The sequence below is a fragment of the Arachis ipaensis genome, chromosome B7 (genome assembly GCF_059453495.1).
Source record: "Arachis ipaensis isolate K30076 ecotype BB chromosome B7, ASM5945349v1, whole genome shotgun sequence".
NCBI classification, from domain to species: domain Eukaryota; kingdom Viridiplantae; phylum Streptophyta; class Magnoliopsida; order Fabales; family Fabaceae; genus Arachis; species Arachis ipaensis.
Genome location: NC_142442.1, coordinates 68,008,166 through 68,020,973, shown reverse-complemented (window position 1 = coordinate 68,020,973; position 12,808 = coordinate 68,008,166). Strand labels below are relative to the sequence as shown.

Sequence of the window (12,808 nt, the reverse complement as noted above, 5' to 3'; positions counted from 1 at the left end):
GGATAGGTAGTCTTAGTCCTCAATTGCTTGCGAAGAGGTTTCTTGCATTTGAAGTTTTATTGCTTTGACTTTTACTTGCTTTCATTTACTTTCTTGCATGTTAAGTTTCTTTCTTGCAATTTCTTTTCCTTGCATTTAATTGCTTTAACTTTTATTGCTTTGATGTTTAAATTCTTGCATGTTTAATTTTCACATTCTTGGTTGAGAAATTGGATGTTTGGATGTAATTGAGTTGTGGATGTCCATTCTACATTGTGTGAGAATGGTTAATTGGTTTGGTTTCCATTGACGCTAGTCTTTCACTAAGTAATTAGTGAGTTAACTAGGACTTATGGATTGAGATCAATTACCCCTTTTGACCAATTCTCAAGGAGGATTGACTAGTTTGTATTGCTTCCACATAATTGCCATGTTTGTGGTCCACAACTAGGATAGGAAACCTAGATTACCCACTCCTCGCCAAGAGTTGCCATTTAAATTCCTTGCACGATCATTTGCTTCCTTGCTATTTACATTCCCTTGCTCTCTTGCTTTCATTCACAATCCCCATGCTCTTTTTCTCTCATAGCCAATAATTGTACATTTCATTGCAACTCCTAGGGAAGAATGACCCGAGAGCTAAATACTCGGTTTATATATGTTTTGAATTTAATATTTGATAGTGAGAATTCGTTTTCGGTTTGGACTATGCTACCGACAACTTGATTCTTGTTTTGATCGATTCCGAACCGTACAATAGTTCTCTCTATCAAGAATTTTCTTGTCAAATTTGGCGCCGTTGCCGGGGAGTTGCAATGGTGTATGTTTTTGGCTACGGTAAATATGTTAATATGTAAATAGCTTGCTTTTTGGTTGTCTTTGTTAATGGTTAGGATTGGGATCCCGGAGGACGTTGGACATTCTAGCATTGGTGGGAAGTCAAGCACAAGCCACCATAGCAAGGGCTGTCTCAATTGTCTAACTTAAAGACATTAAATAAAAGTTCTTGGTAAGATTGCTCTAACTCTTCTCTTTTTGTATAAATTTTGGTTTATTGCATGGTTATTTAATTGGTTAGCTTAGAACTAGTTTAACTTTGAGTTATTTATGTTAATTTTGGTTTGGATCATGAATTTATGGGTTCCTGCATGTTTTGATGTTCAGTTTTGATTGGACTAGGGCTTGGTACCTTAGAATTTTAAAGAAAAATTTTTGGGGAAAACATGGCATGTGCGTGCGCATAGCCTTATGCGCACGCACGCAGCAACAAATTTTCACTTCCTGTGCGTACGTGATGAGCGGATATTTTATACGCTTTTTGGGGTTAATTTCATGTAGTATTTAGTATGTTTTAGTTAGTTTTTAGTATATTTTTCATTAGTTCTAGGAAAAATTCATATTTCTGGACTTTACTATGAGTTTGTGTATTTTTCTGTGATTTCAGGTAATTTTTGGCTGAAATTGAGGGAGCTGAGCACAAATCTGATTCAGGCTAAAAAATGACTGCTGATGCTGTTGGATTCTGACCTCCCTGCACTCGGAATGGATTTTCTTGGGCTACAGGAGAACAATTGGTGCGCTCTCAATTGCGTTGGAAAGTAGACATCCAGGGCTTTCCAGAAATATATAATAGTCCATACTTTTCTCAAGGATAGACGACTTAAACTGGCATTCAACGCCAGTTCCATATTGTAGTCTGGCGTTAAACGCCAGAAACAGGTTACAACCTGGCGTTTAACTCCAGAAACAGCCTAGGCACGTGTAAAGCTTAAGTCTCAGCCCCAACACACACCAAGTGGGCCCCAGAAGTGGATTTATGTACCATCTATCTTAGTTTACTCATTTTCTGTAAACCTAGGTTACTAGTTTAGTATTTAAACAACTTTTAGAGAATTATTTTGTATCTCATGACATTTTAGATATGAAATTTGTACTCTTTGATGGCATGAGTCTCTAAACTCCATTGTTGGGGGTGAGGAGCTCTGCTGTGTCTCGATGAATTAATGCAATTACTTCTGTTTTCCATTCAAACATGCTTGTTCCAATCTAGGATATTTATTCGCACTTCAATATGATGAATGTGATGATCCGTGACACTCATCACCATTCTCAACCTATGAACGCGTGCCTGACAACCACCTTCGTTCTACATTAGATTGAATGAGTATCTCTTGGATTACTTAATCAGAGTCTTCGTGGTATAAGCTAGAATCCATTGGCAGCATTCTTGAGAATCTGGAAAGTCTAAACCTTGTCTATGGTATTCCGAGTAGGATTCAGGGATTGGATGACTGTGACGAGCTTCAAACTCACAAGGGTTGGGCGTAGTGACAGACGTAAAAGGATCAATGGATCCTATTCCAGCATGAGTGAGAACCGACAGATGATTAGCCGTGCGGTGACAGCGCACCTGGACCATTTTCACTGAAAGGACGGATGGTAGCCATTGACAACGGTGATCCACCAACATACAGCTTGCCATAGGAGGAACCTTGCGTGCGTGAAGAAGAAGTCAGGGGAAAAGCAGAGATTCAGAAGACAAAGTATCTCCAAAACTCCAACATATTCTCTATTACTACAGAACAAGTATTTATTTCATGCTCTTTTATTTTTCGCAATTCAAACTGATAAATATAATTGATATCCTGACTAAGAGTTACAAGATAACCATAGATTGCTTCAAGCCAACAATCTTCGTGGGATTCGACCCTTACTCACTTAAGGTATTACTTGGACGACCCAGTGCACTTGCTGGTTAGTGGTACGAGTTGTGAAAAGTGTGATTCACAATTTGTGCACCAGTACGCACCCAGATGTGCGTACCCACACAAACCCTTATGCCCCCTGTTTGCAGCGCAAGCACGCCTTGTCCGCGCGTGTTCCCCTATTTTTTGTTATCTGTGCGTCCGCACGTACCTGTGGGTACGCACACGTTCCCTTTTTCGCACCCTCTGTGCGGCGGTACACACGTGTGCATCCACACGCCAACTTCCAACCACTCTGGTGGGAGCGTTGGCACAACGTGTGCGCATGAACCCCTGCCCCTTACGCTCTTGTGCGCGCGCACGGACCTGTGTGCGCGCGCACACATGATCTTACCCTAAAAAAAAAGTCTTCTGTGCGTGCGCACAGGCTTGTGCGCACGCACACTCCTTATGTCCCTTCTGTTCGCAGCGGCAGCATGCTGTTGTGCACTCGCACACCTTCCCCTTTCCTCATAGTGTGCGCACGCACACACCCCTGTGCATGCACACGCCCCTGTTTTCTCACTATATTTCTTTTCTCCTCTTCTCTTCCTCTCTTTTCCACCTCTCTCTTCTCTTGCTTTTGCCCTCCTCTCTACTTTCTTGAATTTGTTTTGTTTGCATTTCTTTTCTATTTGGGTAATTATATTAGTTTTGTTTACTTTCTTGTTAATTGAATAAATTGCAAATGTTTGTTTGATATTGATTGGGTTGTTTGCTGCTTGAAGTTTTCACCAATGCACTTATACGTTGCCTTAATTTACTAGTACCTAGTGGGTTTGAATACTCATGTTTTGATTGTACTACTAGGACAATTATGTAAGTACACATGGAATTTAGTGAATTGAATTGAATTGCTTGTTCATCATGGTTTTTAAGTCAATATAATCACATCACAAGGTCCTTATTTCTTGTTAATGCTTTGCATTTGTTTGAGTTGACTTGGCTTGATTCTATTAAGACTTGTCACTTTTTGTAACAAACACTTTGACCATGTGATTATTTGAATTTTCCTAATGATGAATAAGTAATTCTCTTTTCATTGTTGAATTGGTTATTGCTTGTTGTGCTATTTTATTAATTTTGCTCTTTCACGTGCACAACTTCAATATCCAATAATTCCTACATTCAATTCACTCTTATTGCAATTGCCTAAGTTTGCTTGTGTTTAATTGATGCTCATTTATTGCTTACATCTTAGGCCATTTAGTTGAGGAACTCATGCTTACTTTTTTATTGTGTGGATGCCACGTTATCCGGCCGTTGTGTGTATTCCATACCACTATGCAAAATTCCTCAATTAGATGCTTATTTACTCTCTCCTTTACCCTTTTGTGCTACTTGTCCTATGATTCCTAATTATACCTCATTGACTTTTTTTGGAGGATGAGACAAAAAAGCAAGGAGCCGGGAAAGGAGGAGGCCACTAAGGATGGAAATGCCGAGCATACATTGGACTTGGCGATCTCCACACAACCCAAACTCCTGCATCCGTCAGCTGAAGATGGAGCACCTGAGAGAGATTCTCCCCGGATTTTGTTTGTGCACGGAGGACCATGTAACGCTTAAGTGTGGGGAAGGATTCGTCATTTTGGGGCGTAAACTTTCTTTTCCGAACACTTCGCACTTTATTTTTATTTTTTTTATTATGTTTCTTGTAGATATTTAGAGTGCTTTTGATTGTTGCATTACATTTTCTTCTAGTATAGATATCTTAGCTTATGCATAGTTTAATTCTAGTTATTGCATGTTGCATTTTTGCATCTTTTTCTTAGTATATATTTTATAGATAGAGGTTGTGATTGGATTATGTGAATAGTATAATGCCTAGTTCAATTTTGTCCTAATTGTTCATGTTAATTTTTGTTTGTTGAAAATTCAGAAAAGAACTAGGAAAATTTTTGAAAATTGCATCCATCACAACATACATACATACATATAGGAAATAATTTTGGTAAAACATCAAAGAATTTTCAAGAAATCTCTTTTTGAGCATTCCATTGATTAGATTTGAAAATTATTTTTGAACTTGCTTGAAGTATCTTTTTATGGAACATAGAAAAGAGTTTGAACAAATACCAAGTGAGATTTGAGCTTTAAGTGTGTGGTTGCATATTTTCAATCACAAATTTTGTTCTTGTATGTTATAAACTCCTTCTATGATTGTGATCTTAGATTTTCTTTAGTCTATATGTCCTATATTTGTTGTTTTAGATTGTATTTAGTATGATTGAGGCCATCCTTGTATAGCTCACTAACCCATATGGCCAACCCTTGCATCTATCTTTGTGAACCACTTTTTGAGCCTTTAATTCCCCTTTGTTTTCATTATAAGCACATCATTTGCCCTAAGTAAAAAACTATTAATGTCCTTGAATTGTATCTTTGATTAGCTTGGGTTTGAGTGTGTGTGTTAATCAAGTGTGGGGGAATTTGTGAGAAATATTGGTAGTTAGTTATCTTTGGGTGTTCATTATGAAAATATTTGGAAAAATGGGTAAACACTCATGCATTCATTAATTGAAACACATGCATCTCTCTTTTATGATAAAAGAAAAAAAATTTTTGTATATAATTCTTGAAAAAAAAAACAAAAGAAAAAAAAGAAAAAAAAGAGAAAGAAAAAGAAATGATAATGAGAATGTTATATAAAGGATGCATATGTGTGTGAATTGAAAAAGAAAGATGCATGAGTGAACATGAAAAAGGGATAAATGGGTAGTTAGGATGTTTTGTTATGTATATAGGATGACATAGGATTAGGTGGGTACTTGAGTTAATCAAAGATCCAATTTAATAGCCCACTTAACCATATTAATCCTACCCTTACCTAAGCCCAATTACAACCCTCAAAAGTCCTCATGATATTTGCATTCATTCATAAAATATTAGTTGATTGTTAGATGAGTTGCAAATCTTTGAGAAACATGATTAAAGGAGGATTGAGTGATTAAGCCCTACACATTGAGCGATTAGAGTGTAAACACATCCGGTGAGGGTTTCAATTGCTCAATTCTATGTCTCCATCTCTCATATTGTATCTTCTTGCAAGTTGTTGAACTTAATTTTGAAAATTTCAAATAAAATCTTTGGACATTGATCATATTGCTATATTTGCTTTGTCTTAGCCCTAGGCTTGTTTTGGATTGATTGGAATTCTTTTTTATGTTTTTTCCAAACTCAATAGGAATTATAGTATATATAGATAGATAGTATTTAGTATAGTTGCATTCACATAGTTGCACTTAATAAATTGCTTACCCTCCTTATCCTTCTCCTTTGTATGTGATTAGCATGAGGACATGCTATTGTTTAAGTGTGGGGGAATTGATGAGTCCACATTTTTCGGTATATTTTGGTTTGATTTGAATGAATTTTATCATATAAACCCACATTTATTCATCCAAATAGCAAGCTTTTGTGTTTTCTCTCTAGATTGTGCCTAAATGTGAAAACATGCTATTTTGTGCTTATTTTAATCACTGTTATCCCACTTTTATGCCATTCGATGCCATGGCATATTTTTTGAGTGATTTTAGGTTCTAAAGGCAAGTTTGGCAAGGCAAAAGTGGAAGAAAGCATGTACAAAGGGAGAAAACATGAAGACAACAAAGGAGAAGCACACATTGGAGTGTGCATGCGCATAACCACCTGTGCATACGCACAAAAGCCACAAAACCACGGTGCGTACGCACGACAACCTGTGCGTACACACAAGAAAAAATCAGCATGTGTGCGGACGCACACACCTGTGCGTCCGCACACGTCGTAGCATGTGACTCATTTATTGCAAATCGCTGGGGGCGATTTTTGGGCCTCCAAGGCCCAATTTTGGGACTTTCTGAAGCTGATTGAGTGCTATATGAAGAAAGGCCTTACTACATGTGAAGGGGGGAGAAATCAGAGTTAGATTAGCATTATGTAGGTTGTTCTCTAGAGAGAGAAGCTCCCCCTCTCTCTAGAATTAGGGTTCTTTAGTTTAATTTCTTGTCATTTCTACTTTTAATTCTTGTTTCTATTTACTTTTCCTTGTCATTTATTGTTATTACCTCTTTGCTCTTTCTCATTTCTCTTGTTATTTCCTCTATTTTGTTATTTTCATGTTATGAACACTTTTGTTATTTTAATTCCAATTAATGCAAATTTATGTTTCCATGTCATTTATTGCTTTCTTTAGTTGTCCTTGTCATTTTCTTGCTTTAGTCATTTTAGAATTTATTTTAATACAATTTAATATTATTTTATTTTCATGCACACCAAGTGTTTGATAAAATTCTTGGCTTAGTTTTCACTTAGTTTTTGCTACACTCTTGGCTTGAAATTGTTGACTTTGGTGTTCCTTGAGCTATTGGTTCACAAAAATGTGATCATCAATGGCGCTAACAACTTGGTACGCACAATTGTAATCTCAACTCTTTTTCACAATTCCGCACAACTAACCAGCAAGTGTACTGGGTCGTCCAAGTAATAAACCTTACGTGAGTAAGGGTCGATCCCACGGAGATTGTCGGTTTGAAGCAAGCTATGGTCATCTTGTAAATCTCAGTCAGGCGGATTCAAATGGTTATGGTAAATTGATAATTAAAAGATGAATAAAATATAAAATAAGATAGAGATACTTATGTAATTCATTGGTGATAATTTCAGATAAACGTATGAAGATGCTTTGTTCCTTCTGAACTTCTGCTTTCCTATTGTCTTCATCCAATCATTCATACTCCTTTATATGGAAAGCTGTATGTTGGGTTTCACCATTGTCAATGGCTACCTCCTGTCCTCTCAGTGAAAATGGTCCAAATGCACTGTCACCGCATGACTAATCATCTGTCGGTTCTCGATCATGTTGGAATAGGATCCATTGATACTTTTGCGTCTGTCACTACGCCCAACACTCGCGAGTTTGAAGCTCGTCACAGTCATCCCTTCCCAGATCCTACTCGGAATACCACAGACAAGGTTTAGACTTTTCGGATCTCAGGAATGGTCGCCAATGATTCTAGCCTATACCACGAAGGTTCTAATCTTAGATTAGAAACCCAAGAGATACACATTCAAGCTTGTTTCCATGTAGAACGGAAGTGGTTGTCAGGCACGCGTTCATAGGTGAGAATGGTGATGAGTGTCACATAATCATCACATTCATCATGTTCTTGAGTGCGAATGAATATCTTGGAGAAGAAATAGGCTTGAGTTGAATAGAAAAACAATAGTACTTTGCATTAATTCATGAGGAACAGCAGAGCTCCACACCTTAATCTATAGGGTGTAGAAACTCCACCGTTGAAAATACATAAGAACAAAATGTGTTTATTGGCTTCGGCCCCAGAGAGGGAACCAGAATGACCAAGATGTAAAAGTATGAAAATACAATAGCAAAAGGTCCTATTTATAGAAAACTAGTAGCCTAGGGCTACATAAATAAGTAATTAATGCAGAAATCCACTTCCGGGCCCACTTGGTGTGTGCTTGGGCTGAGCATTGAAGCTTTCACATGTAGAGACTTTTCTCGGAGTTAAACGCCAGCTTTTGTGCCAGTTTGGGCGTTTAACTCCAGCTTTTATGCCAGTTCTGGCATTTTGAAGCCAAAATTTTTATGCTGAATTGGAACGCCGGTTTGGGCCATCAAACCTCAGGCAAAGTATGAACTATTATATATTTATGGAAAGCCCAGGATGTCTACTTTCCAACACAATTAAGAGCGCGCCAATTGGACTTCTGTAGCTCCAAAAATCCACTTCGAGTGCAGGGAGGTCAGAATCCAACAGCATCTGCAGTCCTTTTTTAGCCTCTGAATCAGATTTTTGCTCAGGTCCCTCAATTTCAGCTAGAAAATACCTGAAATTATAGAAAAACACAAAAACTCATAGTAAAGTCCAGAAATGTGATTTTTATTTAAAAACTAATAAAAATATAATAAAAACTAACTAAAACATACTAAAAACTACCTAAAAACATTGCCAAAAAGCGTATAAATTATCCGCTCATCAGCTATTGATGTCCATTCTTGTTTGATATATTAGAGTGAGTTATTTGATTTGGTTTTCCTTGACTCTATGTGACCCCTTAGTGTTGACATAGGACTTAGGGATTTAAATCAACTATGCCTATTTGACTTATCCTCGATGTAAGGTTGACTAAGTAGGATTAACTCTTCATAATCATCATATGTTTGTGGTCAATGGTTAGGATAGGTAGTCTTAGTCCTCAATTGCTTGCCAAGAGGTTTATTTCATTTGAAGTTTTATTGCTTTGACTTTTAATTGCTTTCATTTACTTTCTTGCATGTTAAGTTACTTTCTTGCAATTTCTTTTCCTTGCATTTAATTGCTTTAACTTTTATTGCTTTGATGTTTAAATTCTTGCATGTTTAATTTTCACACTCTTGGTTGAGAAATTAGATGTTTGGGTGGAATTGTGTTGTGGATGTGCATTCCGCATTGTGTGAGAATGGTTAATTGGTTTGGTTTCTATTGACGCTAGTCTTTCACTAAGTAATTAGTGAGTTGACTAGGACTTATAGATTGAGATCAATTACCCCTTTTGACCAATTCTCAAGGAGGATTGACTAGTTTGTATTGCTTCCACACAATTGCCATGTTTGTAGTCCACAACTATGATAGGAAACCTAGATTACCAACTCCTCGCCAAGAGTTTCCATTTACATCCCTTGCACGATCATTTGCTTCCTCGCTATTTACATTCCCTTGCTCTCTTGCTTTCATTCAAAATCCCCATGCACTTTTTCTCTCATAGCCAATAATTGTACATTTCATTGCAACTCCTAGGGAAGAACAACCCGGGAGCTAAATACTCTCGGTTTATATATGTTTTGAATTTAATATTTGATAGTGAGAATTCGTTGTTGGTTTGGACTATGCTACCGATGACTTGATTCTTGTTTTGATCGATTCCGAACCGTACAATAGTTCTCTCTATCACACAGCCTCTTGTGCGTACGCACAGGCAGCAAAGCAGAGCAAAGTATGTGAGCGCACTGCATCTGGCACATCGCACGATCATCCAAAGTATCGCGAAGTGTGCATGCGCATAACCTCTTGTGCGTACGCATAACCTGAGATTTTGGCCAAGTGTGTGTGTGCACACGTCTGTGCACACGCACAGGTACCCGCGCATACCCTCATTAAAAATGCACGTGACTCACGTTTTTTAGGGATTGGAGGCCCAATTTTGATGGCCATAGCTCATATTGAAGGGGGAAAACACTGGAGAAGAGGAGGAGATCATTAGGAGTAGTAGTAGATAGTAGTAGGAGGCTTTAGGTTTAGTTTTCTTTAAGTTTTCTCTCAACACCATTAGGGTTTATATTAGGGTTTTACATTTCAAGTACCATTTCTATTTTTGATCTTGGATTTTGCTAGCCTCCATTGTAAGTATCTCTTAATTACTCCTCTTTATAGTTACAATTTTGATACTCTTTCTTGTAGTTAAAGTCATAGTGTTAATACATATACTTTTTGCAATTTTAATCTCTTGTTGATGATTTTGATGATTGATGATTGTTATATGTTTGGTTGAGTTGCTATTGTTGCTTTTGATCATTTGTTGCTCATAGTTTCAAGCATTTTCTCAATTTTATCATGATTTGTGTTTATGCCCACCAAATATTTGTAGAAATATCAACATTGATTATGGGTTAAATTTTCACCTCTTGGCTTGGGGGAAATGAGCATATGGGTTCCTAGAATTGGAATGTCCAACATTTAGTGAAAATTCTTGGATTGTTAATTGTTCTTGTTTCCACTAACGCTAACTTATTGCTAAGGCAATTAGCGGTGAGTTAGGATTTGTGGATTAAGAACAACTATGCTCACTTAACCTACTCTCCGATGTAAGGGTTAACTAAGTGAGATTAATCTATTACAATTGTCATAGTTGTGGTTTCAACAAGGAAAGGGTCCCTAGCTCATCCCAAGCCAAGATTCCATTTATGTTTTGAATCACACACACACATATATACATCAATCTCTTTTATATCTTACTTGTTAATATTACATAGCTAGTTCTTTAATTCCTTTATTAGTTCACTAATTGCAATTATGAATGTTCTTTCATTCCTTTAATTGTTTATCTCTTCATTGAAAATCCCTTTTGCATTCACAATCAAAATTGTGCACTCATTGATCACTAGTCCTTGGGAGACGACCCAGGAATTAACACTCCCGGTTTATGTTTGTTTTGAATACTGACAATTTATTCTTCCAAACTTTGATTTGAGGATCAGTTGTTGGTTTGGGCTATGCTCACAACGAAATTATTTTGTTAAATTCCTAACCGGTATAAATCCTTAATCATCAAGTTTTTGGCGCTGTTGTCGGGGATTCTATGTGCAATGAGTGCTATAGTTTTAGTTGTTGTGAATATGTGAATAGTGTGAATACTTGATTTTTGTTTGTTACTTGACACTAATTGGTAGATGGCGCCTCTATCTAACTAGTTTTAGTAGTTATTGACTATTAGGTTGATTTTGTTTATTCTCTTGTTGTTATTCTGCTTTTGTTAATTGCATGCTTTCATTGATTCCTTAGTTGAATGACACGGTCACTTCTAGACCCGAGCTTGGCCCCTTTTGACCCTAAAATAGAAAGGAATTTAACATATCTTAGGCAAGCTCGGCGCCGGTTAGCATTTGTGCATGGTGAACCGGACTCTCTTGAAGAGTAAACCAATTCACCATCACCTTCTAACCGTGATCCTCATTCTTCACTTAACGAGGGAACCTTGTATTCTTCTGTTGGAAGTGCTGAAATTTCTTTGAGTGAATTAGGTGACAACAATATGGCAGAGCCACCTCGGAGAATTACTTTAAAGGAGGCCGGAGCCCCGGACATCACCTTGCAACCGGTACAAGTTTGGTACCTGGATCTAGATGCCAATTTTGAGCTCAAGACGGGTATGATCAACTTGCTTCAGAAATATAATGGGTTACCGGGAGAAGACCCTCTCAAGCACTTGAAAGATTTTCAAGTTGTGTGCTCTACAGAAAGAAGACATGGCTCGGATGAGATAGCGGTCATGGTTTTCGCTTTCCCTTTCTCCCTAGAGGGAAAGGCGAAAGAATGGTTTTACACCCAACTTGAGGAGGTGATTTCTAATTGGAATTTGTTGCGCAAGGAGTTTCTTGTGAAGTTTTATCTGCCTTAAAAGACGGATCGTCTAAGGAAGAAAATCTCTTGCATCATGCAAAGAGATGGAGAGACCCTTTATGAATATTGGGAAAGGTTCAAAAAGTTGTTTGAAGCTTGTCCTCACCAATGCATTGATGAATTGGTGCTCATAAGTTACTTTTGCCAAGGGATGATCCCTCAAGATAAGCTACTTCTTGATGCAACAAGTGGAGGATCTCTCACTAAGAACAAGACTGCTGAAGAAGCTTGGGAAGTCATTGCGGACTTGGCGGATTCTACTCAACATTTAAGGTCAAGAAATCCCCAACCAAAGGCTATAAGTGAAGTCTCACCTTCCGGTGATGCTATCTTGATTAAGACACTTGGTGAGATGACGATCTTGTTAAGGCAAATCACTCAAGGCCAACAAATTCCACAAATGTTGCTATCTCCTCCACCCCAACCTCCTAGAATTGAAGGACCTCCAAGATCTTGTGGTATTTGTGCTTGAAATGGTCTCTACACCGATGAGTGCCCTCAAGAGGACAACACATTGGCAGTGGCAAATTCTTACCCACAAAGATCCAATACAATCAAGGCAATCAAGGATCTAATCACTATAGAAGGAACCAAAGTCAAGGATGGACAGATAACTCCCATCAAAGGTGGAATCAACCATCTCAAGCTCAACCTTATTCCAACCAACAAGTCTATTATCACCAACCCTCCCAAGGCCAACAACCTTACCATCAACCACCACAACCTCACTACCTGCTATATCAACCACAAAGCCCAACTCATGCCTAACCCAATTAACAACCACATTCTCAACATCAAGCAAGATATCAACCACCACACACTAGGCCTAACCTCACTCAAAACAATCAACCTCCCTCTCCAAGTCAACCTTATATGAATGATGCACTTCAAAGCTTCATGCAAGAGCAAAGGGAGTTTCAT

General features: G+C 37.8%; 1 non-coding gene across 1 annotated transcript; it reads right to left on the bottom strand.

The window, feature by feature from the left end:
* Window positions 1–11,894: 11,894 nt before the first annotated feature.
* On the bottom strand, window positions 11,895–12,001 carry LOC148552898 (small nucleolar RNA R71). Its single transcript, XR_015893064.1, has one exon. It is a non-coding gene; the product is annotated as a small nucleolar RNA R71 (small nucleolar RNA).
* Window positions 12,002–12,808: the final 807 nt, after the last annotated feature.